Source organism: Anas acuta, chromosome 9 (genome assembly GCF_963932015.1).
Source record: "Anas acuta chromosome 9, bAnaAcu1.1, whole genome shotgun sequence".
NCBI lineage: Eukaryota > Metazoa > Chordata > Aves > Anseriformes > Anatidae > Anas > Anas acuta.
In genome coordinates this window covers 11947009-11972952 of record NC_088987.1, presented here as the reverse complement: position 1 = coordinate 11972952, position 25944 = coordinate 11947009, and the positions used below count along the sequence as shown (strand labels likewise).

The window sequence follows — 25944 nt, the reverse complement described above, 5'->3', positions numbered from 1 at the left end:
GGGACCAGACAGCCAACGTGCTGTTAGTGTTTGTCTGAATTCCTGTGACTTGCCGTTGCTTACCTTCTGCCATGGTGGTTTTTTGCGGGTGGAGAAAGCTGCTTTTTCTTTCTGTGTGGGCAGCCTGGACTCTCTGGTCTCTCCCAGGGGCGTGCAGGCCACCATCCTTTAGGAGCAACATCCAGTAGCAGCCAGAGCGTGGTTAAGTGCACCTGGCTCTCTGCAGAATTGCAGTGGTGAAATCCAGGTGGAGACCCTGGGGTTTTGGAGGCACCCCCATGTCCCAGCACACTGTGCTTCCTTACCTGCTTCCTAAGGTTAAAGGCAGCTCCCCAGCATCGCAGTCGGTGTGGTGCTAGGGCTGGAGGTCCTCTTACACGCTGCTTTTGAAGGGCTGATTTCCCCTGGCATTTTTGTTCTGTGTAAGCAGGGTGTAATCTTTGTAAATATTTGGTTGGCTGATCAGACAAATTCGTATATAAATATTCAGGCATGGCTCAACTTCCTGCTGCTGGGCTCTGGCGTTCCTCTTGGATGACTGGGGTTTATCTTTTATGGATAAGGCAGAAACTCGGTGTGCTTCTTCCTCTGTTTCAGGATTGCTGGCGTTTGTGTGATGAATCCTTTCTGTTCTTACCCTTAACCTCGAGAGGCAGTTCTGGGGACAGGATTCGTGTCTCTCAGCTGCTGGCAGGCTGCTCAGCAAGGGAAATGCTCCTTCCCTGCCTCCACCTAGCCTGGTAAATGGCTGACACACATCCTGCAGCATCTTCGGGGAGATCTGTTACTGCCCTGCAGCTCATTCACAGCACCTCACCCAAGAGGTGACACGACTTATTTATTTTTCAGGGTTGGCTTGTTGGTGGTTTCTTCTTTTTTTCCTTTTTTTTTCCCCCCTTTGTTTGAGGTTAGGAAAGGTGAGTTAGAACAATTGGATTCCTTCAGATGACATGTCAAGCGTGACTAAAAAGTACGGTTAAGTGGGAGCATGTCCTTTTCTGGTGAAACGCTTCCGTGAATTAATTTCACTCCTGTTGGGCATTCCTGGATGCTGAGAGCCTCCCTTCTGTGCACGCACAGCCATCGTCCTTTGGGCTGACACTTCCCTGTCTAGCACACTGGCTGACAAGCCCCCAGGGAGGGATCCTCCAGCCTCCTGGAGAAGACCAGGAAATGTGGGTTTGATGATAGAAGTACAGAGAGAGAAATGCCAAGCCCGAAGCATGCTGGAAAGGCAGGCGCGTGTCTGCCTCCCATCCAGAAAAGGGAAGGCTGCGTACAACCCCCTTGCACCTGGAGGTGCCACCTCTGTTTCTCTCCTGCCCCCCTACTCACTCGGCTGAGCTCCACCTCTGGTGCCAATTTAAACCTGGTGCCAATTTCAGCCACCAGCCTTCGCTGCTTTGCTGCTCCCAGGCTGTGGAAGGGGAAACCAGCACAGAACTGGGAAGGAGAGCAAGGTAGTGTGCCTCTATTACTTATGGAAACGTTCACTTGTCCGGTAAAACATTGCTGGGTTTAAGCACTGGAAGGATGTGCTTGCTACCGAATAAGCACATTGCACTACTCGCTGCCAAGGGACGGTCTGTTGTAGCACTTCTGTAATCTCTCTTTAAGCCTTGAGACTAGGAGCAAGCATGTCCTACTCCCTGTTTCGGCTTTGCTTTTTTATCCACAGCACTGTTGTGTTATAGTACTGGATCGTCACTGGGTTTGATACAGGCTGGAAAGCATTATTTGGCAAAAAAAGAAGTCTCTTTGAAAAAAGCCAGCAAAAAAAATATATGGAGCCAGCATCAATTAACAGAAAAACATGAGAGCAATTAAAATGGGCCAGAATAAAGTGTCCATCTTCCCAAGTAGTCTTTCTTCATCCACATTAAACAGAAAAAAAAAAAAAGTGAGAAAACAGCAACAGGGCATGTCCCCCAAATGTTCTCCCAGCTGCTATTTTCAGCTTAGGAAGTTTTCTGAGCCAGTCATGGTTCAGTGTATTTAGAGCTTGTCAGTGGATTTCTCTTCTGTGTGCTTGACCAGGCTCCCCTTGAGTTCACATACATTTTTAACATCCTAATGTCCTGTGGAAAGGGTTTCCCCAGCTCTGCTACCTGACGCACACAGACGGCTCTCCCTTCCCTCGTTTTGCACGTGGCTCCTCCTGGCTTGGTTCGACGCCTCCCTGAGACCAGGCACCGAGCGAGCTGGTGCAAAACTGGTCCTGTCCTCTCTCTTCTCCTGGCACTTGAGATTTCACGGAGAGACACATCCCTCCTGAGCTGTCTGTCTTGCAGTCTGAAGAGTCCTTGCTGCCTTTCTTTGAACCTTTTCCAGTTCTAGTAAGTGTTCATTGCAATGGAAGGAGCACAACAGGGTGCACAAACCATAGCTTGAGCAGTGTGGAGCTGGGCTTCCCCCACAGCCAGGGTGAGAAACCAGAGCATCTGGGCACAGCCGAGCTCCTGTGGCCCACATCTCCTGCATGGTGAGACGAGCTGCAGCTTAACTGCCCTGATGGTATCAGTGAGATCTCCGGGGAAGGCAGGGAGATGTGCTCAGCCTGACGTTTAGGCTGTGGGTGTCTGCGTGTAACCACCCCCGGTGGCAGCACACCTCCTTCTGTCTGTCCCGTCTGTGCAGCACAGACAGTAACGCCCTCTGCAAGGTGGCTGTGGGACCAGCTCACAACCTGTGCGGGCCTCTGCAGAACTCCAGATTTCAAAGTGGTTTGATGTTACTCCGAGTCTGGACATTGGAACTGGGGAAATGTCTTTGGATTTTAAGTATTTAGCAGAAAACGCAGTGTGAGAATTTTAGAGTACGGATGCGATTCCTCATTCATGCTTGGAAACTCATTTGAGACCCCAACCATTCACTAAGCTCCCATTAAAGGCCCGTGCATTATAAATTGCTCGCAGACAAGTATTTAAGGCTGGGTAGGAATGCAGCTTACCAGGGAGAGCACATGGGCCGCCTGCTCAGAGGAACAGATGCAGCCCGTTGCTTTCCAGAGGTTAAGCGTGAGCAGGGTGAGAAGGTGGCCAGCCCGTGGCTGGGGTCGTGCAGCGATGGCTGTGTGGGTACCTTGTCCTCTCCAAAAAAGTCTTGCTCAGGGAAGGTGTCTAACGCTGCATCCACAACAGCACTCGTTTTGAAGTCCTCAGTTATATTTTCTGCGTGAAGGCAGAGTCATTCGTGGCACTACATTTAAATGAAAGTGTTTCAGGAGGCAGATTTCATAGAAAACAGGGCTTGGGTTGGGGCTTGCTAATTCTCTCCGCATCACCTGCAGCAGTGTGCGAGTGCATGGGTGAAGCAGGCTGTGACCTCCATTAGCTGGTTCATTGTAAGCCTGAGCTTAAGTCATTTGCCAGAACCGTGCTTATTCAGAGAAGGGAAGCTGGCTGTGTTTTCCTTGCTCCAGCTAGGTGAATTACAACATGATTTTAATGATGAAAGGGGAAATTACACTTTTAAACAATACTTTAAATTTCCATAAGGAATATCAGTAGCAGTCAGGGTGTCAGATGGTAGATAGTCGTGTTTGTACATGGGTAACAGCCCCTTCAAAGTTACTCGAGACATTCTTTCGTGCATTTACATTTTTCTCTCTGATTTTTTAAGATGAGAGGAGCTCATTAAACCCAAGTCATTTTACGGCTCGTGTCAATAGAAAACGTTCTGTGAGATGTTCCGAAGGAATTGGTTGCAGAAGCGTGGGGAAGATGGGGAAGAGATTGTTTTCCTGGCGTGTTCCCGGTATTCTTCGTCCTCTTGCTTTTTGATGACTAAGCTGTTCTGTATTTGAAATTAAGAACTGTTGATTGGAAACTCTTGCAGAAGTAAGACAAATGAGGCTTGATTTTGAAAAATGCATTCCTAATTGTTTGCCTAATCCGTGTGTGCAATTAGCATGATTGCCACTGGAAGTGGCCATCTGAGAGCAGTTTGGGAGATTTCTCTCTTTTTCTGCTGTTTTCTCTGTCTCCTCCTTAAGGTGCCAGCTTCTGTGATGTCTAAATATTATCCATGGAAGTTTAATGTGGTAACACATTTATTGATCTCCTTTCATCTCTTACCTCTCAACTTTCAGGTGTTTGTTGAAAGCCTTGAGCTGATTATTCCCTTCTGCTTCCTTCTCAAGTCCATTTGACGCAACATAAGAGAGGTTCTTTCATCTAAGGAGGTGATCTTGCAGTTCAGAGACCCAGATCCCATTGGAGTCTATGGATTCTTAAATGGCAGGAGTAATAGTTAAACACTCTCCAGGCACGTATAAAGGATTATGACACTCATCAGTCAAATCTCTTGCTCCCTCCTGAGGAGATCTGTGCATGCCGGGGACATTTACCGGTGTCAAGGTGGCATTTCTGTTTTGTTTTGTCTGAAATGTGATCAATTAAAAAAGAAAGATGAATCTCCTGAGCGTTCTCTTCAGAGAGGCTGAGAAACCTGGTTCAGGTTAGGGATTTGCAGGATGTGTTCAGTCTTTGGACGGGCCTGGAGGCTGTTCTCATGGGAACACGGTACTGTGCTCCCAACACCTGTGATCTATGTGCGTGTACTCTTGTTCCCTCCCTCTGCTAATGCTACTCTGGGGTGACAAGCTAGAGCAGGAAACTAACCTTTTTTCTTTATTTTTAAATTATTTTTGTTAAGGCTAATTTTCAGTCAGATCAGTTATTTTAGCTGAGTCAATGTGGGGCCGCACAGGTGCTGCTGCTGTGGGGAGGGAAGGGGCAGGAAAGGTGCAGTGGGAGGCAGAGGAGCCGGTCATATGGCCCCCAGCAGCAGGATTCACACCCCTCCTGGTGACATTCACGTTGTGTTCACTGCTCCTGACACGTTCTCCATCCGGAGACACAACGAAGTCCCAGCTGAAGGCTTGGTGCCTCCCCTTTTGTGGGAAGTGACTCAGAGCGCGAGGTGCAGAGGTGGGGGAGCCGCGGCCGGCAGCGCTGTGGGAGACAAACATCCCCTGGCTCATTAATCACGGGGTGGAGAGCACGCCGCCTGATTGCTTATTGGCTGTGGCCTTTCATTAAGCGTAAACTTAATTTTCCCATATCGACAGCTGCCTGATGGAGGGGCCGTGCTGTGTGGCAGGCACTGAGGTGCTGAAGGCAAACCCCCAGATACAGCCGCATGGCAGGAGTTACACCAGCAGTGCCCGTCCTTCTTTCCTTCTCCTCCACGCTCTCTCTCCTTGCTGAGAAGAAACAATCACTGTGGATGACGTGTTAGACGTGCCAGTCCTGGCTGGTTAGGAACTGGGGATGTTAATGTGCTTCGAGTGGGACAGCTGCTTCTTGCTGCTCCTTGCTCATTCCTGGCCTAGGTTGGGACTGATTTAATTAGAGAAATGTGTTACCACTGCCAAAGAGTCCTCTGAGCCAAACAAAACCTTTGTTTTCTTCCTGCCCAGTCCTTCTGATCCATCCCAAAGCACCCACGTTGATTGCTCTATGAGGAAAAACATTGGAAAGAATCGGGCAGAGCTGATTTGGAGGGGAGCATCCATTCCTGCTGGCCCCAGCAGCGCTCTTCCCACGCCCCGGCCTCTCCATCAGCACAGCTCCCTCGAGCATCTCCCCTGCTCATTCTGCGAGCTGCTCCAGCCCCTTCCAAACATATAATTATACACATGAAAAAATAAACTTGTTCTTATTCGGCACCTGATAAAATGGTGACTCAGGCATTTTCATTTTGCATTGGAAATGCAAGTCCTCTGGCTCACCAGCACGCAGCCTGAATCTTAAAAGGAGCTGTGTCTGCCCACTGGGAGGGCAGATACAGAGGGGACAAATGCAAAAGGTCACGCAGGGGCTTTCATAAGTAACTTCATTTGACCCCAGGACTAAGCAAACTGAGGCCACGTACCTGCCTCTGCACTTGCCCTTGCCACGTAGTTACCTCAGCAAGACCCTGACCTACACATAGCACTGGGCTGTGGAGATTGGTCTTCATTTATCCATTCCTGATAGGTAGGATAAATATCCTGCCCTTGATATCAGCCAGCCCGCAAAGGGTTTTGGCAGCCAGGCCCTGCTGGGGGGCTCTGTGTTCTGCCAGCTGTGCAGGAGAGCAAAGCAGCAGGGGGCTTGCAGGGGAGCGCAGCAAACGCTGCCACTCTCAGCCCTCGTTTCACCCACCAGGCAGCTGCCACCAGTGCAGTGCCACAGCCTTGGCAGGAGGAGGCACAGCCCGAGGCATGGGAGAGCTGCTGAGCTTCCACAGTCCTGGGGCATCTCCTGAGCGGTGGGACTCCACTCAGTCCTGGCACCACAAGTTGGTGCAGCACGGAGAGATGCCACAGAAAGCAGAAGAGCAGCAGGGAGAGGTCTCAGAGCAGGCAATTTCTGGCGTTCAAGGCACATAGTGGAGCAAGGACACCTGGTTGGGTTTGGGATGGCCCTTGTGAACATGGTGCTGACCTCCTGTTCCTATTACAGAGATATTTCTGTGCTGTGTCAGGAGATGGCTGCTGTGCAGGCTGGAAGCAAGGTGCTTGCTGAAAGGCATAAATCTTCCTAACCAGTTTCAATTGAGTTATTTTTAAGCTCAGGGCAGGCAGTGCTATGAATCCCATCCCATTAGGGCTGGAGGACAGGCAGCCAGCTAGACAGGCTCTCTGGAGCACAAGTCCCCCCTTCCTCCCATCCTTGTGCCGAGCAAAGAAATTCTCTGGGCTGTGACGAGTGCCAGGGTGACGGGGGCTGCCACCAAAGCAACGCTGCCCTGTCCCTGCCAGGCTTTGTGTGAGGGACTTAAAAGTCCTTCCAGTAAGCTGGGTACATACGGCATGTTGTGTGATTTTGGTTTAGAATTAAGAATTCAGAATTAATTTAGAATTACTTAGACACTGTTTTGTTGTACGTGCCTAGAGCTGTAGCAGTATTTATATGGAACAGGTGCTGCATTAAGAAAGGAGGCGACAGATGTACAGATCTATGGTTTTGCCCTTGCTTTTAGCTGCAGGCCCCTGAGAACTTTACCAAAATCAACTATTTGTTATATCTGCTCACATTATTCAGGAACCAGAGGCAGCAGGAGGCAAAACCAAAGTCTTCCTGCTTCTCCTCCTTGTGCCCACCCTGGCCCCAAGCCCAGCACCTCCTGGCAGCTTTTCCCAGGAGCACACTGAGCCAAACCCAGACCCGGGGCTCATCCCTCCAAGCATTTACCCTGACATCAAATGCTGATGGAGCTGAGTAAACAGGGACCCCTCGGGGGAAGGACTGTAACATCTCTGACCGTGAGCCAGAATCCTTTAATCATAAGGAGATAATCCACTGGGTAATTTGAGGCCAGCACTCTGCAGGGCGTAGGGGCTGCCTTTTTGACTCCCAAGGAGTCAAAAAGTTCTCTGGAAATTGCTGCCCTGGTGAAGGAAGCAGAGGGGAAAGCCGCTAGAAAGAGACATTTGGATTTGGGCTTTTACTTTTCCCCACAAGATCATAACTTGCCCAGGAAAATAAAAATAAAAACCTTGGTCTGGTCTCTCTTTTAAGGCTGTTAGGGAAAAAGTTGTTCCATGTTGTAACGCCTCATGATGATGGTTTTGTCTGTGCTGTAATATTCATAGAGTGAAGCAAAATGAGGAACTGGGAAGAGCATTTTTATGTGATTTGTGATACCTGCTAAGGCACTTTGCATGCTTATCTCAATGAAGCACTTGTGCAGGGCTCCGTGCTGTTTCTGCTTCTTGTGGCACCGTGCAAATAGCTGCGTAATGGGCGGAGTGACATAAAGCAAATGAAATTTGGGGAGCAGAGATGCTGATGGGGGGTATCCACTGTGAATTCCTGAGGGTCAGGGAGCAGGAGCCCATCGAGCCAGCTTGGAAGAGCTCCCTGTCAGAGCGGGACTGAACCCAAGCGTGTCCTGGTGCGTTTCCGTAGGGGAGCAGGGCACCGTGCCACGAGGCCGCCTCATCGACCGCCTGCCCGTGGCTCGCCCCAGGCCCCTGCTGCTGCTGCTGTGCTCCTCCTGGCTGTGATTGGGGTGGGAGCAGCCAGGGCTTTGAAATGTTCAGTGCCGTGTGTTATAGGGCTGCTTGTGCTCAGTGCACGCCAGCCTTAACTGTGGGTGTGCTGCCACAAATGGAGCACGCGCCCAAAGGATGCGAGACTTCTCTCTGCTTTCCAAAGCACTCACTGCTCTTCCTACCTCCTTAATTTTCCATCACCTGCACATTACCTGTGCTTTCTAAAAGCCAGGAAAAATAAGCCCACCTTCCAGTTGCTCTCTGCTGTGCCTGCTGGCACCGCACCGGCCTCCTGTGGGCATTGCTGTGAATGTCACCGCCGCTGCCACCCGGCAGCTGCTGGCAGGGGGAGCTGCTTGCTGTGGAAGCAGGGAAGCACCAGGGCTGCTCGGTGCCCAGATGCTCTCCAGGAGCTTACGTTTAACCAAGAGTGGGTATCCAGGCTCTTTTCAGGCAGGTGCTGCTCTGCCGGGTGTTTGGGCTTTCTGAGAGGTCTGCGAGTGCTGCTGGCTGTGTTTGTGCAGCTGCACTTCAAACGCCATGCATCAGGTCCTGTTAGTGTGCAGAGCTGCCAGCTTCATTAAGTTAATTATGCCCAGGGCCTTTCCTTCACATGGTGTAATGAGGAGTCACAGCATCCTCTGGATGCCTCCCCGTGGCTGCTGAGCTGGGGAGCTGCAGGGGATTGTCCTCTGCCCCCACAGCCAGCAGGGCTGGGGAGGGGGCCGCTGCCCTCACCTGCAGAGCCAAATGCCAGGAAGGTGAAGTTGAGCTCATGAGAGCACATTTGGGTGCTCAGACAAGTCGGGTTTTAAGCTGTAGGGACAGGAACTTCTCCTTGGCCTTCCCAAACCTTCCTCCCTCCATCAGCAGCCAAATCCCCAGAGCAGCAGCAGCCCTGGCAGGGATAAAAGGGCCACGCACTCTGCAGCACGTTGGTGACACGGTGGCAGGGACAGATTAACCCTCAGCGGCACAACCAAGATAGTGAGAGCAGCTGGTGGGCGATTGAGAGCCCCCTCCCTTGGGGGGACAGCCTGAAAACGGGCACGTGGCCCTGGGAGCTCCAAATAGCCCTGCTTAGAAGTCCCTTAACCCAGCATCCACCAAGCCCAGCCTGCTTCACTTCTCTCCGCTCCTCTCTTTGGACCCAGCACAGGAAGGCCTTTTCCACGGGGAGAGGAAAACGAAAGCGCTTCTGAGCCTGGTTTGCAATGCATGTGACATCTTCAGTGAAAATGAACATTTTTCCTGCAGCGTTTGCAGACATCTGGGTCCCAAGTGTAGTTAACAAGAGGTTTCAGCCCAGCAGCTCTCACCGAGGAGCTTGGGAAGCACCTGCAGAAATGCACCTCTGTGCCCCGCTCCCAGAGCCGTGCCCCCGTGCCCAGCAGGTTTCCAGCCAGCCTCTTAATTCATTAACAATGTTCCAGGATAATGATAATTAGTTATTCATGAGGAGTCATTTTAGCTTTTTGTGGGCTGCCAGAAGGTGCCTGTGGGACCACGGGGGGGCAGCCAGGGAGGCGAGACCTGGGCTCGCTCCATGCCTGCACTGGGTCGGAGCCTGAGCCAGGACCCTGCTGGAGCACAAGGGGCTGCGCTGTAACAGGCATTAGTGAGCACCAGGAAAGCCAGAAGAACCCTATAAAATGCAACTGTCCCATAGAGCCCCTAACTACTTCCTCTGGCGTAAAAGCTAACGAGGTGCAGCGCTGTGCTCTCCGGCCGTTTTATTCCCAATAAAGTTAATGCTGAAAACAAAATCCGCTGGAAAAAATTGCCAGGAGGCAGGCACAGCACCAGCCCGCTGAGGCCTTGCAGCATCCTGCCCCTACTTGTTAATTGCTGTGATCAATGGCACTGCAAAGGCCACGTCCCAGGGTAGGAAACGCCTAATTGTGCAAACAGGCTATGCTGGGATGGCAAATAGCACCCGGGAGAGAAAGCGGTGGTGCGTTAGAAATAATGGGCTCTGGGGGTGATTTTACTGGGCAAGGTAAACTCAAAGATTTATGTAAATAGGCCAGAGATGCGAGGGGCTGCTCCGTCATCCCTTTGTAATGTATGTGCTAGTCGGAGAGCAGCTGGCGGTGAAGTCCCAGCTTTTTCCAGCGTGAGTTCGTTTCAGCTGTGGCTCTGCAGTACTTGTTCCGTGCGAGCTAAAGCGATGTCCAGCAGAGACTGTGGAGAGAAATGGGCGTTCAGGCAGGAATTTCTGCTTCTCTGTCTCTGTTCTGTTCATTTTCTGCAAATTTTGAAGATCTCCTCAGGAATAAATATCGGGTAAACCTGTTTCCAGAGAAGAAATACAGAAGCTTTTCCCCCATGATCTGATCTCAGTTGTTGCTGCAGTCGGGATGTGGGACCAAGCCTGTGGAAATTTCCTTTTCCCGAGCGAGCAACTAGCTGGTGCAGCACAAACTGATTTTTATTCCATTAAAATGGAATATAGCGCTGGATATTAATGCTGTGGTGGAAAGCTGTACGCAGCCTTTTTCCTATGTTAATTTCCTATTTTACAGGACAAATTACAAACATCGGGCTTGCATGACTGGCAGAGCAAGGACTGCTGGAGGCAACATAAACAAATAGTGCTGAATAACAGCGAGCGGGGACTTGCACAGCTCGCAGACAAATGAACAAGCAATGCAGCAAAGGCCAAGCTAGTTAGCTAATGTCTTCCTTTGTAATCTGTGCATCTACACTGCCCTGCGGGTTGTGATACCCAGCACTGATGGGGCAGCGCTGCCTGGTGTCCTCTGCTGCTGGGTGACGTGCCCAGGGGCGCTTGCCGCATTTCCCTGGGTGTGTATCCTGAAAGCAGGGCTCTGAAGCTAAGCTTCACTGTTCGGGTAGGATGACTACGGTAAAAATGGGTGGTGAAGGAGCAGAAACGGTGAGGAGCGCAGGGGATGCACGGGCAGCTTGAATTAGTGCTGCACAACAGGGCTGGGCTGTCATGCAGTGCCGAACAGGGCGGAGGGATAAAGTGCAAACTCTTGGTCTGAAACTCCAACAGAAAGAAATGCTTTATTTCTGACTTGTTGAAAATACGTTGGATAAAGCGCACTGAATAAAAGAACAGCCAGGCGTTAGACTTACAGAGAAAATTAGAAAGAACTTTCAGTTATTCCAGATTTTGTTTTCAATCTAACACTATAAAATAGTGCAAATTCACCAAATGTCCTGCTCAAAGCACGTGCAGATGTCCAACAGGGGGATGATGTGACCGATCGCTTTGCTGGCCTGCAGCTGCTCATAGGCAGCAGGAGAAGCCTGGCTAAGCAGGACCCGGGGCTGTGACACTGTGACAGGGCCAGCAGTGGCCACAGGCAGGCAGGAGGGCCACTGACTCACTGGAGAAGCTCTCCCCTAGGAAATGTCATCTGGGGGCTCGTCTCGCAGCCCTGGGGGAGCTCTTGAGGGGTGCAGCTGCGCTGCATGCGTGCTGGCTAGCAGCAGGTGGCAGTGAGCTGCTGGCTGTAGCAGGGGATGTCGCAGGGGTAGCTGGTCCCCGGTCCCCCCCCTGCATCCTCACTGTGGGGACACAGGACAAAATATGGCCTGAGAAATGGCCTGTCTTTCCTGGGGAAGTCCCTGAGCCCCCCCCCCCCCCTCAGCAGGCATTGAGCATCTCTCTCTCCTGTCACTGATTTCAAGGGCAGGCGTATTTTCTAAATTTGAGTTGAAATGGTTTGCTTGAAATTTCTGTTCAATCAAAAACTTGCAGGTTTCAGGGTTTGGGTCAGGAAAGTGTATTTGGGGTGTGGTGAAGGTGCTGATTTGCTGCACGCAGCCAACAGGGCTGCAGTGGTTGCTGTTGGGAAGCAGGGTGGTGAGCTGCTGCACTATGCTCTACTAACCTGGGGGGCTGGAGGAAACCCCTCATTTTTCTCACTCTTCTTGAGCCCAGGCATTGAGAGGAGCATTTCTTGGCTGCCAGCAGCCCCGTGTTCCTTTGGCTGACCCTACAGCAAGTCCTGGCCCATGGCAAAACCTCCTGTGATGCTCTGCCCTCGCTGCCAGTGTAACCTGAGCAGTGAGACTGCAGCTCCAGCAGGGGCTGGGAGGGAGGATCTCCGTCCCGCAAAGCCAGAGGATGACTCCTGTTTGGGATGCTGCACCAGGTGCTGGGGTGGGGTGACCCCAGGCAAGAGGAAGCAAGGCGAAAGCTGCCCAGCTCTGGGGACTGTCACAGAGTCACCAAGTGGCTGAGGGTGGCAGGGCCTGGCTCTGTCCCCGCACCCAGGATACCAGGACCCCTTTGCAGCAAGGGCACCTTGCCGACCCACGCTCCCCGGCATCCACAGGGACCCCAAACTCCTTTTCTACCCCGCTGCTCTCCACCTTCACCCCCCATCGCGTGCTGATGCAAAGGGCTCTTGCAAATTTGGCTTCGGGGAGGGGTTTCTGCAAGGGTTTTTGCGCCTCGGAGTCGGGGGGCGGCGGCGCGGCTGTGCCGAGCAGCGAGCGGCCGCTGGGGGGCAGCGGCACTCCGCCGGCAAGCGGGGATGCTGCTCCCAAAAAGTGCCCGCAGGAGGGAGGGGTGAGCCTCCCGGGGAGCCTCGTTTGGAAATTATGGAGCAAATCCCCTCCGGAGCAGCCCCCCGAGCTCATTTTTGGGTGCTGGGAAGCCCAAAGTTTCGGCATCGCCCCGGCAGCTGGTGCCAGGTTTGTGCAAAAGTGCCCAAAACGCGCTCCAGCCCTCTGCCAACTGTGCCACGAGAAGAACTGAAAGCGTAGAAAAATGTGCCAATATAAAAATAGTGCTTTTTGGTAATCGGTCTGTCTCCTAAAAGCATTTGCAGACATTAATAGCGATGGTACTGAAGGAAGGGAAGGAGTTACCCTCCCAAAGGATGCAGTGTAACATAAATTGTTAGTGGAGCCCTTCCTGTGAGCACGGGGTGCCTGCACCTCCCCGGACTGATGTCAGCAGGTGCTGATTTTATCCTCATTTTCTTAAATCCACGTGGGTGTGACTGGGGGCTGCCTACGCCTCTTACAGCATAAGGAGCTGTACGGGGGCCTCGTTATGAAAGCCTTGCCCTTCCCGAGCAGCCACTAGCGGGTGTGTCAAGGCCCCGCTTCCCAAGATGTGGCTGAGCATCACTTGCTGATAGGAAGCAAAGACCAATTGTTTTCTCCTTTTGCTTATATGTAGCCTTTGCTTTATTTATTTATTTATTTATTTATTTATTTTTTCCTTTACTTAAACTGCTCCTTATCTTCAGCCACAAACCTCTTTTCATCCTATTTTTCCCCCTGTTCTTTTGAGGCTGCTGTCCGTGTGCAGCCACCACAAGAGCGCAGGGTACAGGACTGGGCTGCTGCCGGAGATGCTGTAGCAGCAGGTTTGTATCTCCTGGTCCACTGGAGGTCCGTGGTAGCTGGTCAGCCACAAGGGGAAGTTTTGTAGCTTGGGTAGAAGAAACTCAGGGTTGTTTTTTTCCTCATTCGGTTGGCGAGTCTTGTGTTTCTGCTCGGTTTATGCAGCAAAGCTGGTGTGGGCAGTTCCCCTTGTGGCAGGCTCTCTCCCTTTATAGACCCCATATCTGGCTGCTGTCCTCCTCCGTTGCATATCACTCCACGGATCTTCCCACCCTGGGACCGTCCGACTTCATTACAAAAAGGATGAATTGGTCCCCTTCCAGTCCCTGTTCAATACCTTATCAGAACCATTCCCTGTGGAAAAAGCCAAAACTGGGTTTGTTATAAACTATAGACCAGTAGAAACAAAGCTGGGAAAGCTTTGGCTCATATGTGCAGGGGTGACCAGGGTTCCCCTCAAAACCAAAAATGATGTAGGACTTAGAGGCAAAACAAGTTCTGTTTTGGAAAAAATACCTGAATTTGTAATCTGAGGTGTCCTACAGTGCTCCAAACCATTCTGTAATTGCGCTTGGGAGACAAATCAAGTTCCAGGATACTTTCCAATCCCCCTCCGCCAAAAATACAGCGGAAGTTTTAAAAATTTTGTTTTCACCAAATTAATCTTTTAAGGGTTAAATAACCTGGAAAAGAAACAAGATCAAGCAAAACAAAGCCTTGCTTGGCACCTCTGTCGTCTTCCCCGCTTTGGGGCTGCCGAGCTCTCGCATCTTTGTACTGCTTGCAGAGGGACCGTGGTGCTAAACATTGAAGTCCTGGTGGAGCAAGGTGGCAACCTTGTCATTTCCAGCAGTGCCACCGACATCCTGCGAGCTGTAAATCTGCTGGAACAGGCAGCGAGGGGATGAGTGTGGCTGGGGGGGCGGAGAGGCTGCTCAGTGGTCACTGGGTGCAGCACCGAGCCTGCTGCTGTGGTGCTTTGCCCTTGGCATTGAGGATGGTCTGCAATGGTCGTGTCCCAAATGCTTCAGTGCCGTGCTCGTGAATCAGGCAGAAAGCCTGCTCTAAGATCAGCCGGTCTGGGTTTAGAGCTGGCATAATCATAATTCCTGTGCCACCAGAAGCAGGGGGGAAGGGAGCAGATAAAAATCAGAAAATTAGAATTTATTACAATAAAAGCCAAAGTGCTAGAAGCCAAAACTGTCATTGTAATGCGAACTCTATTTTGATAGTGTCCTATTACACTGTGTAAGAGGTTGAACACGCGTACGAATATCTCAGCTGGTAATTATCTGATTTGTGATATGTAGCTAATGTGTATTTGTTGTTCTGCCCTACATTATGCAGCAGCAATTCATTTCTAAACAGCATTAGCTGGCGATGTAGCACTTCGGTGCAGAAATTACAGGCATAAGCATAAGTTTCCCTTAGGCTGAGTAGTGGGGAAGAGGGGAGACAGTGGTCCTGGAGGGTCACCAGGGCTCCTGCCGTGAGCTGTCCACGAACGCAGCTCACCTGCTCCTTTAGCCCATGCAGCTCTGCGTGTTGTACAGATGAAGGGGACCACCTAATGCAGAAGGTGACACTGCCCGGCTTGGCAAGGGGCTGATGGAGCTGTTGTGGCTTTCAGAGGAGCGAGGGGACCCCGTGCAGACAGTCCCTGCAGCAGCGCTTGCAACTGGAGTGGTGGAGGAAAAATCACATTTGGGCTCTGGGCAGGCTGCTGCCTGAGGCTGGAGGCTCCACCAGCTCTCCGAGGGCACAGTTTATATCCCTGAAGCTATTTCTCTCCCCGAGCCACTCAGTCCAGCAGAACGGCCCCTGCCCCAGCTGACACTGGGTGCCCAGGTGCTCAGCAGGCAGAGCAGACATTCAGATGGGAGGGCCCCGCCTGGCATCCTCCCCATCCTGGGGTGAGCTGGTGGCAAGCGGCAGCCCTGCAGCCGGCACCGATCGATAGCAAAGATCCGCAGGAGTGGCTTTCAAATTAGATAAGCTTTTGAGCCGCTGTCTGAATGATAGTAACGATATAAACACTTGACTGAGTACCCTCCTGTCACTGCATCCCTAACAACGCTTGCATAACATCAGTTGTGTTTTATGGGATCTTATTTTCCTGCGCTTTGTTTAATGACACCACTAAATAAAAACACTCAATAATTGCCGTCGCTTATTTTAATTCATCAGTTAAATGAGAAAGGCCATTAGGACAGATATATTTTAAGATGGAACAATTAGCAAAGGTTAAGAGGACAGTGCTCGTTTAAAAAACGTATTGAGCGTATATCAAATGGCTCCCTGCTCTTAGAGCCTTAAAAGGGGCTTGATAAAGACCAAAGTTATTGTTGCTGCAGATGAGAGAAAGGGTCTCCTGGCTTCTGGTATTGCAGGCTGTGCCTTGTCATCTTTCCACAAATGTGTGCAAAAACAAGGGGGCAGGATGAGAGCGGAGATGTGCCCACGAGTCCTCTTGGAAGTGCCTTATTCCTCTGATAGCTAGAAACCACATCTAATTTCTAGTCTAAATTTATTCTTGGCCAGTTTCTGCCCGTTTGCTCTTGTGCCAGCATTGTCCTTCAGCTTATCTGTCCTCTGGCTGCTGTAATTTATGCCCTGTTTACATTTCTTTCTGCCTGGGCAATGAAGATCTATGAAACATGTCCATTCTACTTTAGTTTGTAGCCAGTTTCACTTTCTTAATTGCTCCGGTGCCAGGGCTTCAAGCAACACAAGGGAACATCCTTTGTTTTATAAAGAAAAGCTTTCATTCAAGCTGTGTAATGTTACGGGCATGTTTTCTGTTTGATTGAAGGGTTATAAATGCTCAATTTTTTTCACAAAATTGAGAAGCTAGGCCAAATTTGAGCTGACAGAGTCTGTGCGAAATAGTTTAGATAAATAGCAACAGAAAGAAGACTTTTCAGACCCACTGCGGCTCCAGGGGTCAAGAAAGAAAAGCGAGAGGCGTGCATCAGTTGCTGGAGGTATAGAATAACAAGGCAGGGAGTAGCATGTGGCTTTCTCTAGAATGATTGCCTGGTGCCCGCCTCCTTGTGCTGGCTGGTTTTTGAAGGGGAACATTGCAGCAGTCTGTCTGGCATGTCTAATTGGGACGAGAGCTGGTGCCTGCAGCACTGGGGTGTCTCGCATGCCCCAAGTTGATGGAGCATTGGTAGCACACAGGGCTGGGGCTGCAGCTCGCAGAGGGATCCCTGGAGCATCGTCAGGTCTGGAAGCCGTCTTCATGCTGTCTGTTTTGATCATCCCAGCCTGCGTTTTTTGGCTCGTGACAGTTGAGACTTGCTAGAGAATAAGCAAGGACCTGAAAGTTGTTGAAGGTAATGAAGTGTCTATGAAATATGCTCCGTCACAAGGACATGTTTGCGTTGCATATGTTCCTTTTGCTGCTCCTGTCTTTGAGCTTCTTTACCTGCATCGTTAATGAGGAGGCAGACGCTGTCCTGGTAGCTCCAGATCTTCAGACTTAATTTCCTAAGTGCCTGAGGAAGTTGCTGCAGGGTTAGAGGTGGCTCTGTTGCTCAGTCACTTCACTGTCACATCCGCCTTTTTATAGGAGGGCACCTTTTTTTGAACCCCACAGTTGGCAGCGTTTGAGGTGGGCTGGAAAGGTATCAGATGCGCCAGTTTCTGGAAGCACCTGCCGTAGCAGGGTGAAGAAACAATGTGCTTCTCCCAGCACTGAGGAGGGAGCACATATTTTGGACATTCTTTAAAAAACAGGAAAATCCCCAAAGCCAAGCAAATGGGAGACAAAGCCTGCGTGAGGTTTTAGAAAACAAGCCAGAGAGAGAGCAGCCTTGGAGCCAGTCTCACACCTGACCTGCTCATGCTGCTGATGGAGGCATAAGCCAACCGTCCTCAAGGCTGGAACAAACCAGCATGTTCTGCCTCAGCTCCCTTGGATGGGGAGGTTTTCCAGGGATTCAGGGCCCCTGGAGCTGCTGTAGACAGAGGCAGCAGCAGGATCCACCTCTGCTGAGGAACAGGGGCCTCGGGAGTTAGGGAGCCTTATAAAAAACACGTTGTGCATCCCTGGTGGAGAGGATCTGAGTCTGAAACTAGTAGTTCCCTTTCTCTGTTGCCCTGGCCCTCTTTCAACTCTGAAGGATGCTCTTTGGGCAGGAAATCCCTGCACATCTGTGTGGTTAATGGGTAGCTGGTCAGCCCTGCATGGGGTGCTGCTGATGTCAGCTGCCATATTGCCACCTGTACCCAGCACAAAGCCATGTTCTCCTTAATTACTGACAAAAATGTCTCTTCAGAAGCCTCCCAATAATTACTCAAGCACCCACTTAAGTGGCTTTTAATTTAGACTCCCCACCCCCACACTCATACAATTTCCAATCGCAAGCACAGCTAATCTTCTGGAGAAGCTTTTGCAGGAAGAAACACAAATAACTTGCCCCCTGGTTCATACCACCTTGCATGAACTTTGGTGAGCCCACAGCATCCCAGAAGACGACATTTCCAACAGGCCAGAGCAGACGCGTTCAATCATAATGAAAGATGAAAGCTCTTGTTGTGAGTTTCCCTGCATCTGACAACACTTGGCAGCGCTACAGCACCTTTAGTTGGAGTGCTGCTGGCTGCCTTGCCAGCTCGTCACATCTCCAGAGGCTGCCCCGTGCCCCTGCTGCCCCTCCAGTGCCCACAGGCTCCTCCAAATGCCTTGGGGCCAGCCCCAAGGATGGGTCATGGACACCATGCTGGGTGCCATAAGGGGGGCAGCTGACAGTGCCTGGGGTGGTGGGGAAGGAGAATGGGGGAGGACGGCTGGGGAAAAGAGAGCTCCCAGTTTTGCAGCCCTCTTTGTGGTGATAGAAAGGGAAACTCAGGGGTTCCTGTGCTCTCATCCCAGCTGTTTTCAAGAGGGGAGGCTTTAGGACAGGGCTTTGATGGGTAAGCAGGACCCATCGCCTGTTTGTCCATGCTTGGTTGAGGGGCATTGGTCTCTCCAGTTATTTCTGCTGTTTTATGGGGGTAGTCTCTGCACCCCAAATTCAATCAATGGCTTGTCTGTATGAGGGCTCTAACAGCCCTTTAACTGAATAATGTGTTTTGTGTTACTCAGTGGAATAAGACTAAAGAAACCCTAGCTCTTTCCCTGAAGTGAGAAAAGAAACGTACACACGGAGGGAAGACAGGCAGGCAAGAACAGATAGCCAAACAGAGAGGAGGAAAGAAATCACACAGTATGGGAAATCCTTGCCCAAGGTGAGCTGTAGAGATGGTACAAATAAAGGAAGCAAGGGAACAGGGTCGCTTCTGCTCCAAGTACTTCTGGAGTTCAGCAGCCTGAGGGCAGAAAAGGCCAAGGATGCAATTCATGGGAGGGCGACACGTGTGAGTGCTATAGGTTGAGAGGCCGTGACGGATGACTGTAGAAGGAGCAGCCAAACAACTGGTAATGGAGCTTTTTTTCCCTTCAAAAATGCCACTTTATCAAAACTGTGGGAGGGAGAAAGGAAACAGTAATTTAAAAAATAATAATAATCCACTGCACAGGGATTTAAAGACTGGGTTTCATGGCACTGCTCTGCCTCGTGCAGAAGCAGAGATGTGAGTCCTGGTCTTGAGGGTGGTGTGACCACCAGCTCCCCCGCAGCACTGTGCTTTCTCGTTCCTCTGGCATTTCACAGTGAGCTCCGGAAGGTCTCGTTTTCATTCCTTGTGGGGAACAGACATAGCTTTGAAACCTCAAGGTTTTCTGCAAAGTGGCTTTCTGTTCATATTAGTTCTGGCACTAGGCGAGTCCCAGAGGTCAGGCGGAAAGGACTATTTGTGGTTGCACAGCCTGGTCTCCTGCGTTACTCGAGTCCAGACTGCACAGAGCAAGCCCAGGAAGTCCTCTGTGACAGGAATATCAATAGGCAAGAAACTTCTAGAGAAGTGAGATCTGGATGAGAGGTTAGGAAGAGCCGTTCCCGGCTGAGGGTGGTGCAGAGCCACGTTCCCAAGGGAGCTGTGGGATTTCCACTGCTGCAGGTCCCTCAGCAGGGCTCGGACCAACCTTGTCAGCGGTGATGAAGGCGCTGCTGGCACGGTGCAGGGGTGACCTCTCCAGGGTCCTTTGTACCTTGTGTGCTATGATATCAGCTCATCTATTTTTGAAAGAGGTTGACTCTTAGGATAAAACGATAGAGAATCCATCACAACTCTTGCCATATCATTCTCTTGATGAATTACCTTTGCTATTAACAATAAATACGAGCCTTGCCTTGACTTATAGCCTCCGGATCTCATCCTGACTTTGCTGGATTGAAGAGTCCCTTGTTTTCAAAATGTTCTTACTGAGAGGTGAGAGATTTATCAGTCAGGGCCAAGTCCTCTCTGTCATTCTTTTGGATGCAGAGCGCCTCAAACATTTTCCTCCCATGGCCAGTCTTTCAGCAACAGCAAACTATCAGTGGCCACAGTATCACCAGACTGAGTACAGCAGATCAACAAGAATCAGCTGGCCACCAGACTTTGTGTCTTCTGCCTTAAGGGTGTTTGCAGAATTGGGTACAACTGGAACAGCATTTCTGCTTCTGCTCCACGTTGCTCTGCTGGGGCACCCCAGGGTGGCTTGGGCTCTCAGCTGCAGTCCTGCAGAGAGAGCTCCTGCTCAGTCATATATCTCTCATGGCTCGCAGTTCCAGAGCCACTGCCTTCTGGAAAAGTGTGCCCAGTTTTGAAGTAATACAGCCTGCACTCTTTGTCCCCAGTGGTTTGTTCTGGCTGCATTAAAATGAAACTTGTTTGAATGCACTGTTTCCCGGTCACTTCGGGTTCGTCCCTTCACCAGACCTGCTGCGATCATTAATTACAGCTGCATTAGTCTTTGCATCCTTGGCAAACTTAGATTTGCTTCCAGGCTACTGATATCTTTATTGTTGTCTGGATTGCAATAACTGTTTGTGAGACTCAGGGGAGAGAAGATATGGGATTTCATTTTACTGGGGAGATGGAAAAGTTGATTTACTGCTGGGGAGGGAAATAAATGGCAAAACAAATATCAAGAGGTGTGTTTTGAGGCAGGGAGGTATGTGGGGAAAGCAATGTATTCACCTAGGTCGTCGTTACGCGGCATTTTAGGACACCAGGGAATGTGGGAGTCTTCAAGCCTTGTCCTGTCTGTATGACAATTGTAATCTCTTATTTACATGTAGTGCTGAGCATGCCCTTGCAGGATGTGGGAGAAATAAGCAGGTTTGGTTAAATAAGATGCAATCTGGATGCGTGTAACTTCAGAGGCATCCTGCGGGCAGGATTAATGGCCCAGCACTCCTGCTCTGCAGAGCTCGATGGCAGTGGGAGTACCGGGGTTTGTCTGAGCCGCTGCATCTCCCGTGAGCTCTCTGAGCTGCAAGGAGTCTTTGCCGAGTGTCAGAGCAGGCGGCTGCCCCTTTGAAGCACGGCTCTCCCAACACAGCAGGATTAGAGATCCCACCTAGCTCAGGCTGTGAGACAAGCCAAGTTTGGGGTCAGGGAACTTTCCAAGGCTTCTTTCAATCTGTCAGAATCCATTACGTGCGGATAGAGAGATTTATGGGGCTGGAGAGAGTTTGTTAGTTCTCCTTGACAGCTTTGCTCCCTTCCTCCCCATCTTGGCCTATGCCAGTGCCACACACGCATTAACGAGGTTGATGCCACCAAGCATTGACTTGCTGGGGAGCAGATGGTCCCACAGCTCTGCTGGAGGAAAGCGATGGGGGTTTTGTTCTCCCTCCCTTCTTTTTATCATTCTCAATCACATCATCGGGCTGTTTTGCCTCAGCCAAGATCTAATCAGGGAGGCTCTGTTTGACTTTCAGCAAAGTCAGCTTCACAGAAACTTTGAATTGAAAGGCTTTTCCCCAACTGTTTTGAGAACAGTTTTGGTTGGAGGTGGTGTTTCGCTGCATGGTTACAACGTGAGGAGGTTTCACTGCGTGAGTAGCTCTCCTTCCCCACGGGGAGGGCAGAAACGTGAGCAGCACCTTGGCCTTGGGCCTGAAACTGGGCCGCGGGGCCATGGTCCCCTCCCCAGCCACACCACAGCACCTCAGGGAAGTGGGCACCTCTCACGGTGTGGAAGGTGTGGGCTGAAATGGGCTGCAGCCTGTAGGCTGTCCTCAATAGGATTCAAAGAGCGCGATGGGGAAGGCTGGAGGAGTTTTCTATTCATGAAAGTGCTGCTGCCCTGCGGCCTGAGGCCTTGGCCTCTGTTCAGGCAGAGAAGAGGACTCTGTGTGCAGTCTCAGGCTCATGACCGGGGTGGTTCTGTGGTGGTTCAGCATCTGAATCATATTCTGCATTAAGCACAAGGTGCGTGGTCTCTTCCTCTTTCTCTCGTGCTGTGAATACAGATGCAGGACCTGGGGTGAAACTTGAAGTCCCCGCGCTCCTTCCCCCTGCAGCTCCTGGCAGGCTGCTGTGGCTTAGGGCTGTCAGCGGGCAGCTGCAGGTGAAAAAGTCCCCAAGGGGACAGATGGAGGAGTTGCTGGGTGGTGCAGGGAGCCTGCTGAGGAAGAGGAGGCAGGGGGAGGAAGGAAGGGAGGCTGTGGTCTGTCCTGTCTTTCAAATGCAGCAGCTGCGGTACAGGCAAGGCAACGCTTGGGTCTTCTTCCCACAGCCTGAGGTGTGTGCCCCTAAGCCTAGAGCAGCTGGTTGCCTCTGTGTCCCTTGTGGGGGATGAAAGGCTCTGCCCTGCACAAGGTTATCTGCAAGTGCAGTTCCTATCCTTTCACTGCTCCTTGATTGCAGACCCTTCAGTGAGGCTCTCTCCCGATGTGGGAGCAGTTTCAGATGCCTCCCCTGCTGCTAATCCCTTTGAGTCCGTCTGGTGGAGACCGCCTTTGCAGCAGGATGCAGGCAGCAGAAGCACCTCTAGACGATCTCATTCCCTGCCACTATCAGCAGGTGCTTCCAGAAACTGGGAGACAAAGAATATTCAGCTTCTTGAAGGAAAATGCACCAAGACATTTCCATTCCTAGACAGCCACAGTCGCCTTCAGTGAAGTAAAGCTTCCTTGCATTCCCTGCCTCCACCTGGTGCAGGCAACAAGTCACTGAGGAGAAATAAAGCCTTCTTTGTTAAGCAGAAATCCTCTCTTAGAAAGCAAAACCATATATACGAACATATAAAACCCAAGCAGAACTATTTTCTTTCCTGGGCTCCACTTGGCTTTGCTGTGTCGCTGCTGCTTGTGGCCCAGTTTTTGCAGCAGTGGTCTCATTCTGCAATCTGTGTAACCGCTTACCTGCCACTGGCTCTAAGACACAGCCAAGCCCAACTTCTCCCCGTGCTGGAGTTGTTTCTAAAGGCACTGCGTAAGCTAATGAATACTCTCATGATGAGTTGCAAATTTGGTTTTAATTGAATCTTTGAAGCCAAAAAAAGGGGGTGAGGGGCCCATTAAATAAATTATTTTAATATAGCAGTCAGATGATGCAGGCTCTTCTGTGCTTATTAAAAGGCCTAGTCAGCTCAGAGCTCAGCTGTGCGAGAAAAGACCAGAAAGCCAGCCAGTTTCCCTGCTCTGCCGCTGTTTTAGGGCCAGATCTCTCTCCCAGAACAGCAGATTTTTAAGGGGCCGTGTGAATTCTTATTAGGCATCCAAACATAGATATAAAGCCATGCATTGTAAACGGAATTACCCTGAGCATAAAACAAGCAAAATACTGTAAGGTCTTTTCTTTTCCTTATCAGGTTACCCAGGCATGTTTTTTTTTTTTTTTTTTAAAAAAGTCCACCCACGCAGAGAGACTGGGGAATGCCAAAGCTGCATGAATTTTAATTATGCTAGACATGCAGCGAAGGGCTACCTTGTAAAGAATAAAGTTAATAAAACATGGATATGGGCTTAATTCCACTTAATAAGCAGACCTGACAAAGCACATATTTTAGATGTAATTTACCCAGTGTGGAAATTGGGTACAATTCTTAAAAGGTGGCTGCATGCAGACTTTCAAACCGAGCGGTGCTTTCCTATTGGAAGAGCTTTGTTGCTATGCTGCTCTGAAATGGTGAATTAGGCCATTCAGAATTACTGGCCAGGCATGGGTGTCATTCTTTTCCCCATTCAGCTACAGAAACGCACTTATACATTTTAAAGTAGCATTAAATTTAAATCTCTTCCTTAACTTTCGTGCATGCATTTTCAGTAGCTATGCAGAAAAAAAAAAGAGAGGGGGGAAAAAAAAAGGCATACATTTCTATCTGTAGTTAGCTCCCTGTGTACAGAATTAGTAAAACAGAGATCTGTCTAATGACTGAATCTACAGAACGTAGCCCATGGCTTTTGAAGGCTCTATGAAAAATAAACAGGATATTCTGTTAGCAGCCCTGCGGGAATTATTGCACTTCGCTGAGGAAAGATGCCAGTAACCTCCGTTTTGACCTAGATAGATCATTCTGTTTAGGAAGGTAAGGGAAGGCAATTCTAGATCTCTTCTCTGCTCAGGCCACCAAAGCCCTGACATTCATCTAGGTCTTCATTTTAAACCTCAGTACTGAGGAGAAAAGAGTTTATTTATCCAGTGAGCAAAACCTCAGAGATGACAGTGAAATGTTGAAATGTTTATGTTGGCCTCCTTCCACAGCCCGTGCCTAATGCCTAGCCTCCTTTGAGCTCAGGGTGCAGAATTACTGGTGTTTAATAAGCACCGGCAGTCTGCTTCTCCAGCAGCATGGGCAGCCTGACCCTCTGCTTGCTCCTGTGTGCGGGATGGGGCCTTTCTCCACAAACTGTAGGAGTATTGGGGTCTCTCTCCACCGTGATCAAAACATGATCTTGCTTGTTCATTTTATGAATGGGCGCTGTTCTCTCCTTCCCTCTTCAGAACGCAGGCTGTGCGGCTTCCTGGGCTGGGACTGGAAGTGAGGAGGGAGCCCAGGGGAGAAGAGGCAGGGGAGAGGAACTGCCTTAATAATTACATAATACGGGATATTAATATTCTATTAGTATTTTTATAGAGAGATAAAAGGATGTGGACAGAGAGATATATAAAAAACGATGTGCCTTAAGGAAAAATGCCCCATTGGCCCAGTTTGCTCAAACAATTCAAGCTCCACTGGCAGCAGGGAGGGACGCAGCCCCTGCCTTCAGCACTGGCTTGTGGAGCAGTGAGTGCTGCACCACCCTCAAAGCTGCTGCAGGTGGAGATGGATGGAGATGGTTGCAGCTCCGTTCACCCAACTGGAAGTTGGAGGAGAGAACTTCTGCTGGCAGGGTACAAGGCATGAGAGGCTTGTCTGTTTTGCTTGGCAGCCCACCCAAGATAACACATTTCACCTGCAAGAATGACAGTGCAGGGACATGATGAGATTGGCCTTCGGTTCTCTGGCTCGAGACCGCTCTGGGCTTGCTCCATCTTTGTGAAAGCATGGGCTGCTCAGCAAATGTTGTGAAGCTGGGGCGGGATCCAGAGTGGTGCAGAGCAGATGCGCATGCCAGTAATGTCACCAGGAGTTCATGGCGCCGTGCCTGCACTGAGAACCAAACCCTGTGGACTACTTGGCCATCTATAAATAAAGACAGACCTGTGTGTTAGCAAATGCAATACTATATTCAGTTTCACAAGCTCGACTTTAATTTAATTCCATCACTGCAGAGGCAGAGAGACCTGGGAGAAGCATTTCTTCTCAGGGTTGCAGCGGCTCTCTTTTCAGACCCACAAATCACCAGGAGAACCTGTGACCAGCTTTGTCGCTGATTAGGATCATTTTTAAGTGCAGAGCTGCTGCTTTTCGTTTGCAGCTACACGAGAAAACAAATGAGTCGCATGACAAAGTAAGTGAAACTTATCTAATACAGCGGGGGATAAAACGGCATTCTTTTACCAGAGATTTGAAGACTACAGGCAGAAAGTATCTTTGTATAGAGATGGAAAACCTCTTTCTTGGGAAGATATCAGATTTGCTCACATCCTTTGAAGATGAAGCTTTGGATAATTCACTGGCAGTTCAGGCAGTGATTCTCTGATTGCAAACAGCTTTCTTTAGGCCATGCCTGTACCTTGTACTGCAACACTCTTTGATGTCAAGTGAAATAATCCAGCAGAGAAAATTAAAATATGAAGCATTTTAGTTACAGGAAAGGGAAGAAAAATCTTTATTGATTGGGACAGTGAAATCTGCTCCAAAAAGTTGGCAGCAGTTAAAAGGAGATCAACAGCCAGACATTTATATCTCCCAAATGGTTTTGAATATCTTCCTCCCCTGTTCTCCCTGGGAGAACCCGATTCCACCTCGTGTTGGCATGCACACGATTAAGAGTGAAAATCAGGAATTAATGCTAGAGTTTGTCTAATCTTTGTGGTCACAATGGGTGGAGGTTTCGCTTGCCTTTTTTCCCCATGTATTACAATAGTTTAGAGCTGACGTTCTTGTCGCCAAGTAGTGACACAGATTATTTTGCTGAAGTTGGTAATTCCCAGGGGGTGTCCCCAGTTGGTTTAAAGTGCCCTCTCCCACCAGATAAGTGCTTCACCCCACGGCTTCTGGTCTGGGTGTGCACCTGGGGCAGCTGAGATCCCCTCTCCATGCTCCCCCGAGTGTCTTCCAGCTTCCAGGTGCCTTCTGCACATAGCCGTGCTAGCTGATACTCGGACCCGAAATCTGGTGAGCCACCATCCTTGTG

The 25944-nt window shown here is 50.2% G+C and overlaps 1 protein-coding gene across 5 annotated transcripts in view; it reads left to right on the top strand.

Annotated features, from left to right (window-relative positions):
* Positions 1-25944, top strand: part of FGF12 (fibroblast growth factor 12) — a 223109-nt gene that overhangs the window by 101011 nt on the left and 96154 nt on the right. The window contains exon 1 of one of the 5 annotated variants that reach the window (XM_068691766.1): positions 24927-25095. The exons of the other annotated variants lie outside the window; for them this stretch is intronic. The gene's annotated coding sequence lies outside the window, so the exon portion shown is untranslated. Of the gene's footprint in view, positions 1-24926; positions 25096-25944 lie in introns of those variants that run through there. 5 annotated transcript variants of the gene reach the window in all.